The sequence below is a fragment of the Lactuca serriola genome, chromosome 4 (assembly GCF_051521515.1).
Source record: "Lactuca serriola cultivar US96UC23 chromosome 4, Lser_US96UC23_V15, whole genome shotgun sequence".
NCBI classification, from domain to species: domain Eukaryota; kingdom Viridiplantae; phylum Streptophyta; class Magnoliopsida; order Asterales; family Asteraceae; genus Lactuca; species Lactuca serriola.
The window spans coordinates 261,412,566-261,422,039 of NC_136411.1; the positions used below are offsets into that span (position 1 = coordinate 261,412,566).

Sequence of the window (9,474 nt, forward strand, 5' to 3'; positions counted from 1 at the left end):
ACTCTGGGCCGCAACAATTCAGAGCGACCCAACAAAATTAAACAAAGAATACCCAGACATCTCAAAATCTGTACCGGGAGGAAACACATTCTTGGTTACATCAACCACCATCTCAAACACAGACATACGATAATCATCCTTAAGAGAAAAACGAGGGTAGAAATCCACAACACTCGATCCTTGTCCTTCGCTCTCATAACCTACTATGACACCACAATGTCCAAAGCCAAGAAATTGTGCATCCCTAACACCAACTTCCTCCACACCTTGAGAATTATCAGGAATAACAGTATGATCAATGATAACATCATTAACATGCACACTTAAACCAGGAACGCCACTCTTATCCACATTCATGTTGACTGGAATATATATAACACCAGCTTGAACAACATAGACCTTGGAACTACCACCACCCACCCAACGCGGCCATAAATGTCGGACAAGTGCAAGCCCTTCAGTGTCATCACTACTCTAATTTTCCTAGGTCGCTTTACGTTCCTTCACCATAGGAATAATCCCCTCTTTGTTATCCTCCACAAACTCCCCTTCCACAACTCTCTTCCCAGAAGACTCCATAACACGATCCAAACTCACACGATCGATCGAGGTGGACCAAGAAGGATGCACCGTAGATCAGTGCTACTCAACATCCTGAATGGCCAAAAACTGGGCAATAAAGGCCTCGTTCCTAAAAGCTACAGAAGAAAACACTTTATCAACAAGATCCACCTTGTGAAAACAGAGACTGTCTACCCATTTTTTAGCTAACACATCAAAAAAATCAACCCTTTTTTCATCCTGGCAGCCCTACTCGTCGAGCTGAGGCTCTCAACTCGTCGAGTAGGTGACTTAAAATCCTGCGTCAATTCTGGTTTCTACTCGATGAGTTTAGGGCTCCCCATTCGTCGAGTAGCTCTACAAAAGTGAATAAATTATAATTAAATGCGCACCACGAACCAGGCATTACAGATGGATAGTGGGTTGGGAATTGCCATGGAGATTATAGTCAAATACCTGTAAAATTAAGTTTCTGCAGAGAAATTAATTGAGTTTAAAAGGGAGCAAAAATGGAAATTTGCATAATTTCAAGGTTGATAAAAGATCCAAACACCAAACAAAACCATTCTACTCGGATACATTGGGAAATCTACCATATTACATAAGTGAAAATTAGTTTTCATCATACTTTCAATTACTTTCAGTTTTCAAAGTGAATGTCATAACAGAAATAAATGAAAGTAGTATGTTGTAATGACCAATGAAAGGATGTTGCTACTATTTGCATCCTTAAGAGAAATACTAATGGAACATACAATTTTATCATTTGGTAGTTCTTCAACTATAAAGTGCTAATAAGAAAAGAAAAAAAGTGACAGTAAAAGAAATAAAAAAAAATCCCTTTTAAGCACCTTGAGTTTCGGTCCATATTAAGATGTACACATCGAACCTGAAATCACAAATGATCTTATTATGATTTTTGTTTTAAAATTTCTAATATTTAGAAATTGTACTTTGAAATTTCTATGTGTTTTCTTTTCTTATTATGGCATCATACTTAGACAAATCTATCCAATTATAAATAATTTAATTAATACCTATGCCGGTTCAAGGTTACACGTATTCTTTCATGTACTACATCCCATACATTTATTATTGACTCAAGTGATTCACTGCAAATTGTAAAATAAATTAAAACTCATGCACACACATAATTAATTAAGTAATTTAATTAGTATAAATGGTAAATTAAAATAAAAAATAAATTGTAAATCATTATACGTACCTTGGCAACAATAGTTTTTTTTGGATTAATGATGCATAGCTCAATTGAACTCCATCTCACTGCCTTTAGTTGGTAACAAATCAAAGATTCCCAATTTAAAATAACCACAACTAATTACTCAAAATCAACCGGTTAATTATCTTAGTATGGTATCTTTAAATCATGAATGTGTTTCTCGTGCTTCATACTCCAAATCTAAACAAAAACAAAACTATTATTATTATTATTAAAGTTGCGTCTCACTTGACACAATGAAACTTACACATCATATAATGAAAAAATAAATAAGATATAAAGTTATGATCACTAACCTTGGAGGATAAAATAAATATGGAATATCAATTTCGGTCTCTGTTATTGATTAGTACAAAGTCAAGCAAAATCTCATTGCTTAATTCTATGAGACAATGACAGAAATATTTTTGTATGTTTTCATTTTTAAAATGCATCAACTTTTAAAACTTCATACTATATGTATGTAAACCATATGGTCCATTGATTAATCCTCTTAATAAAGTGGAACATAAATGAAAAAATGTCATTCGGACATTGCTTTTAGTACATCTTGTAGTAGGCATCGTATCTCATGGTATTGAATGATATATCATATATACCACATGCTCACCTAGCCCTAATACACAGATTTTAATCCAAGTTGTGTTAATAACTCATGTTATTTAAAGGGTTAATAACATAAAAGGGAGACAATACCTTAATTTTATAGAAATTATTGAAGCTTATTTGAAACAATAGTTACAAAGATATAAGGGTTTCAATTAGAGCCCAAAATTGAATCCAAAGTTTAAAACGATTATAACTGCTGGAAATTTCGATAGAACTACCACAACTGAGAAGTGTAAACTAACTTAAAAGAATAGGATAAATAAATCAATTTAAAGAATGAAATACATACAATTGTCTTCCCATTGAAAATGTCAAGTTATCTGTCTTTTTCCTGCAAGAGAAAAATAAAACCATTACAAAAGCTTTCCAGAAAATGATCACGAATAAATAATAATAATAAGATGAATGATCCTTGGAAGTCGAAGACGACAATAATCATTATTCGACCCATAAAGAAAGAAATATCCCTACCAGTTTAAGATCTTTGCTATTACCTTGGGACTTGTAAGAAGATCATCAATAGTCATCCAGAAGCATTGACTTCTTGATCAAAGCAAGTATGGGCATGAATGGAATCCTTTTGTGAGAAGTGTCATATCTTTCTCCTTCTGCTTTTCTGTTAAAAAGAAATCTATCAAAGACTTGAAATATCCATTTTTTATTGAAAAGTTAAAGTGTAATAAAAAATGGTTGCAGTTTATTCCTGGAAGGAAACACTACAAATTCCATAAATTCATCAGACTGTAAAATATAACATACGGAAGATGGATTTCATTGTTGTGTAACAGTTAATAAAGTCCTATTCATTTTTATGCAAACTCATAAACAAACATCTAATTACCTGAATGCATGGAGTTTGTACGCAACGGATATGGATATAACATTGGCCCTGGGTACAACTTTTTGCCTCTTTGCTACATCCAAATTTTATTGTTTCACAAGTAGCCTTGAATCTAAATTCAAAGTCAATAATTGGGTCCATAGGCGAAGCATTTAATTAAAAATCAAATTGACTGATGCATCTGAAAAGTCATTCGACCATCAAACATAAGCAAAAAGAGTTGAGACCTAGAAAATAATTTTGATGGTGGCTAAGACTTACACATTTATTTTGTTTTTCCTTAAAGGATTCCTACTAGACAACTGTTTTTATCCATTTTCATGCCAAATTGCAACAATCAAAAACAAAAAATCTTAAAACCCTAAATCGTATAGATGTTTTCATGGGAAGGGTAGAAGAGAAAAAATTGGCAGTAAGAGCCACGCAATATGAAGAATGAAAAGACAAACCCCCAAAAAAAACCACACTGAATCCCCACCCACGATAACATCCTTCGAAACTGACACAACAGGTATCACCAGACCACTAAATTCTGTATCCTAACTAAACCTCCATATGCCAGTGTCGATAATTGAAATCGCTAACAACCATCAACCCATGATTCCTCAATCTTAACAAAAGAAACAGAAATAGCATCGCCATCTATGAAACGTTCATGAATCGAAGCGGATAATTGAATCCATGAAACCCAAAATTGAAACCAATAGACTACTGACAGTGATGAGCATAAAGGTGATATTATGAGTCATCCATACCTCACCGATGTCGAAGATTGGAGTATTAATCGACATTCCCTAATTCAAAAACAAAAAAAAAAACAAAACAAATACAATTAGTATTTGTTTAGAGGATGAGGAAAGAAGTAAAACCAAAAGGTCGTCTCACAATCCAACAATATTTAAAGATTGCGGATAATGTGGGGATCCAATTTTCTCCGACAAATTTGAAACCAAAAATGAAAAACCGAAAGTAAGGCGGTTGAGATTGATTGTGGGATGTTCACTCTCTAAAGCTGATGAGTTTAGAGAGAGATTGAGGGTTCTCGAAAAAGGATGGGAAGCATTGATAGAAGTGTCTATAGGCGGTGGTCTGAGGAGAAAACACGTATTAACAGCAATTAGATTTTTATTGGCTTATGAAGAAAATAAAAGATGGACAAATTATAATAACTAGTGTAGCACCCCATGCTTCGCATGGGTCAATGTATTGCATTTTTTGCATAGCCAAGTGGGTTTATTGTGTTATTCTCCCAATTTTGTGATATCATACCCTAGGAAATACAGTCAAGAGAATGATGGAAGAAACCATCAAAGCAACATGAAAAACATGAAATGTTATTAATTATTAAGAGTTGAGAAAAATGAGAATAAGAAGGCAAATGATTCACCTATACATTCATTGTTTTGATCTGATCTGACCCATACTTCCCTTTCCCACTTCAATGTCATAAGTTGATCTAAAAAAAACTTGGATGATTGATGGCTGGGCAAATTAAGTAGGTTGGTTTTAAGGTTGTTTTCCAGGTCATATGTTTGTGACAGGTGTAAGTAGTTTCTACAACCGCTAAATCCAAAAACTTATTCCACCTGCCGCAAAGCAACAATTTTCTTTTGGGATTATTCTAAAGAATAGTTTATAAAATTCAGAACTTTGTATACCTGATACTGATCTGCTATGTTCACACAGACACAATCCTGTTCGTGAATATTCATTAAAAGTTTGCCCGGCCACTTCAACAGCAACGTCCATGTAGAAAGCAAATTTAAACGCGATAGCTCATAGATTCTTCAAAATATAATCCAAACAAATTACACATTTAGCATCAGCATATTGGTAAAAAGCTTTAAAAACTACATACCCAAATAAATAGAAAATATAAGTAATAACATATTACAGTAACTTCATCATCTGTTGCAATACAGTTGAAAAAGCCACTTAATAGAATGGAGAAGGATTTTCTACATTTATTGAACTTGAAGAAACTAATACACTAAAATGTCTTTTTAGAATTGTTGAATAAAAAAAGATAAACCTCTGTAGAGTGTAGAAGATGATGATACAGGAAAGGAGCCCATAAATTCTCATCCTCAAACCAATTCCTGCCTGTTGACACCAGTAAATTTATAAGTAAAGGTAATTGAATACTAATATTGTTCCTCACTCTGAAATTAATTACATTCACTACAGAAGTTAAATGTCTACAAATACAAATCTGATGAAGATAGTGAATCATGTCAATGAAATACTCACCACACTCCAATGACAATGCCTCCAACTGTCGAGAACCAAAGCGATGAGAACTTGTACCTTCATCGAAGGTTATCCCAATCATATCTAACCACGACTCTCCTGCAGAGCTTCCTTGAAGAACAACCTGCATCCGAATGAAAAATAACTAAAATCAAGATTAAAAATGCAATAAAATAAACAAATTTCAAAGTTATTTGTATATCTAATTATCTATCATTAGGAAAGTTGTATCTATGAAACCAAAGAAGCATAAATACAATCCATCGAAGAAACGACATCCACCATTTTCTCAATGACCTTCTCAATCGAATCAACAACATCTTGAATAGTTGCAATGGTCTGAGCACTTTCTTTTTCCATGTTGATTCGAAAATTTTCTTATGAATAAATGGTTTGAACATGTCACAAATTTAGTGTACATATACAAATAGAAAAAAGGATTTTGAATTTTCAACCATAATAAAGAAAACAAAATACCGTATGAAGAGAATCAGCTCCAAGTAAAGCAAACTTGGATTCTCCCGTGACAGCAGACACTTTTGGTAGTGGAAGTTACTTCCTAACAATGGGAAATTAGAAGCCCTGGTAAGTGCCTCTAAAGAGAAGGAATTGCATTCATAAATAGTAGAAACAACCAAGAAACAAAAACCCTAGGTAAAGAATCGACAAATAAGCAGAAATTTAGCATAAATTGGAAACAGAAACAACGAAGAAACAAAAACCAAAAACCATGCATAACGATTCCACAGATCCCGTATAAATCACAAAAAAGAAGCCTTCAGAAATTAGAGAGACAAACCTGATTTGATTGGAGAGATTGTTGGGGGTTGTAAGGTGCTCCGGTTTCCACTGATAACGGTAGTTAACAGAGATACCACTTGTAATCGGAGATGGAGAGCAACATTGATTTAAGATGCCGCCACCGAAACACTCATGCTGCTGGCTGGAGTCACAGTCCCGACTGTGTTTTCTTGCTTTTTCCTGCTTCTTCCACGGAGGCTATGGCGGAGGCGGTGTCGCCGAAACCTAAATCGGAGTCCGGTCGATCGTCATCTTCATCGTCACTCTATTCCCATCGTGACCGACAGTTTGCCTTCCTATCATGGAGGCGCTGATTTCATCGAACGCGATGAACATATATTGGAGAGAAGCGAGCGTTGAAGGACAGGAGATAATCATCATACTCTCCAGAAGACAGTGTCTAAATCGGGGAAAATATGGAATAAATGGGGAAGATAGAGATGAATGGTGAAATCGATCTACATGCGGAGGAAGAAAGAAAGAGATTAGCAAGAATGGCGGTGGAGAGCACGTAGGCACATGAGACGATCGGTAGAGCTACACAGTGCATCTGGCGATTGGGTTATAGAGGCGGTGGAGGCGGCAAGCTGATGAGTCACAAACCATTGGTGGTATTGAAGCCAAGCCAAACCTTCCAAGCCACAGCTTAATACCGGACACTTAGCTAAGAGCGTTGGAAATTAATTGTATATATAATAATAATAATAATAATAATAATAATAATAATAATAATAATAATAATAATTGGTGGACCAATAAAAACAATCACTATTCATAAAAGTGCTTTGGATTTAATATATATATATATATATATATATATATATATATATATATATATATATATATATATATATATGGAACTGTGAATATACCCTTACGGGTATATAAGCTTAAGTACCCAAACACACCACAATATGTCGTTTTGTTGAATATATTCATTATAATGTTTTTAAACTTCAATCCCTAACTTGATTTCCTTTCAAGATTTTCGAAATTTCACTATTATATTTCTTTATATTGCATATTTTTGTCGAACACCTACTAGACTATATATATTATAGTTGAAAATGAAAATTATGTAAGAGGAAGATAAATGTGTAATTTATAAAAATCATGGAAGTAAATCAAGTTAGAAATGAAATTATAAGAATATTGGACAATTAGAATGTATTATATGATACAAAATGACATAGTATGGTGAGTTTGGGTACCTATGCTTATATACCCTTAAGGGTATATTCACTTTTTCCATATATATATATATATATATATATATATATATATATATATATATATATATATATATATATATATATATATATATATATATACTATCTTAGAAGATATCTTAAATTTTCTAAAAATAAGTTGAATATAATAATATTATTTTTTAAGTCGTTCAAACCATCAAGTTAATTGAACGACTAATCTTTAATATAATAATATTAAATTTTTAACACACTTTTCCTTTATATGAAAATCAAGCGTATACACTGAAATCAGAATATTTATTCAAATCTAAAGGCTAAATTCCTAATTTTTTGCTGAAAGTAATGTAGTAGACTCATTCAAATTCAAATCAATGACTCATTCAAATCGTCATCTCCCTTTTCCTTCATTGCCCACCCCTATCAACCATCCATCGACTCGTATCAAGAGTTTGAAGGTAAAAATCCATGCGTTTGTTCTCATATTGTTCAAATCTTCATATTTGTAAGAAGTATTCAAGATTTTCTCTGCTCTTTCGTCTTCTATCTTGTAATGTACTACATTCACTTCTCTAATTTTGAATTTTCTTTCTTTTTCCTGCTTCCAGAAATGAGGGCTTGGAACGATGGTATTATGTAAAACAGTTTATGTGTTTACGCCTTACCTCCGTGGTTTACGCCTGCCACTACCGGAGCACCTCCACAATTCACACTTCCCATTGTCGGCGTCTATCTCTTTTTCTCTAAAAAGCCCTAAATGCCACCACGACGATCAACTAACTACAACCGGTCACCGTTGTTCCAGCTACAGGTGGTTTTTGAGATGGTTCTTTTTGCAACAGATAGAGAAATATTCAGTAGATTGAAAATTTTGGTGCTTATAATGGTAATATTTCACATCTATCATCTTTTCTTGGTAGTAAAGTACAATTTTACAGCAAAAATTACAAGTCACTGTAGCATAGAGTTTTTGATGCATTTTGTTCTTTTGAAATGTGTTTAGGATATAAAGATTTAGTTTTGGTACCCACACAAATCTCTTAGTTTGGGTACTTCCTTAATGGAGCCTGGAACTCGTACTTCCAACACAAAAGGTAAACTTTTAACCATCTTCAAGTTGATTAGTGTATCATTTTTGTGACATTTGGAATTTAAGAAATGCAGTTTTTTCCCATAAAAAGGGTGAGAGGAGAACTTGAACTGATGCTTAAGATGATCATTTTTAAAATCTTTTGCATTATAAATCCTTGTAATTTAATTTTTTGGAACTTGATTGGTTAATGGGTAGTTGTTTGATTCTGGCGTTCTTTTTTTTTTCAGAGAAACTACATGTGAAACTGAAACACCAGGGGCTTGGTTGTAAGTAGAGACATGCTACATTATAGATCGGTCATCTGTTTCTATTTTTGCAGCTCCAGATTGATCAAAAGAGTGGACGAGTATTCAATGAAGGGAATGGAAAGAGGATATATTTGGTTAAGTTTTTTCTTATTTACAATATTATCTAATGGAATGTTTATTATTAGTTGTTAACAATTTAGTTTCAAAGAGCTAATCATATTTGTTTCCCATTTTTATTTTGGTTATATGTAAAAAGATGCATATTAAATTCTTCACTCTTAAATTTGTTCAATATTCACATTAATATGATGGATCTATTTTTTTTTTTCTAGATTTACATGAAGGAGGGTTAGTAGCAGCGTATGCATACCTTTTATACTCTTAAGACGATTGTTGGTTCTTAACTTGACATGGACTCCACATCACCAATTAGTAGCTTAATTTCCAGTTTTCCATATTTTGAATCTCTTTTATCCAAAAACAAATATGGGACAATCCACACCCTTTAATTATACTCTTCATCTTTTCAAAACCGTGTTTGGTTATTCAGTTTCGATTTATTCTCGCACATCTAATTATTTGCATTTTACCTGTTAAAAATAAACTCATTTCTATGCTTTTGT

General features: G+C 33.2%; 2 long non-coding RNA genes across 2 annotated transcripts; one reads left to right on the forward strand and one right to left on the reverse strand.

Annotated features, from left to right (window-relative positions):
• LOC145096983 (uncharacterized) lies at positions 1-4,062 on the reverse strand. The gene is made up of 5 exons (XR_013704187.1): positions 3,252-4,062; positions 2,905-3,026; positions 1,787-2,741; positions 1,599-1,673; positions 1-1,450 (listed from the first exon to the last, which is right to left on the reverse strand). It is a non-coding gene; the product is annotated as an uncharacterized LOC145096983 (long non-coding RNA).
• A 3,764-nt stretch (positions 4,063-7,826) lies between these two features.
• On the forward strand, positions 7,827-9,126 carry LOC145100595 (uncharacterized). The gene is made up of 4 exons (XR_013705150.1): positions 7,827-7,968; positions 8,119-8,396; positions 8,514-8,604; positions 8,831-9,126. It is a non-coding gene; the product is annotated as an uncharacterized LOC145100595 (long non-coding RNA).
• Positions 9,127-9,474: the final 348 nt, after the last annotated feature.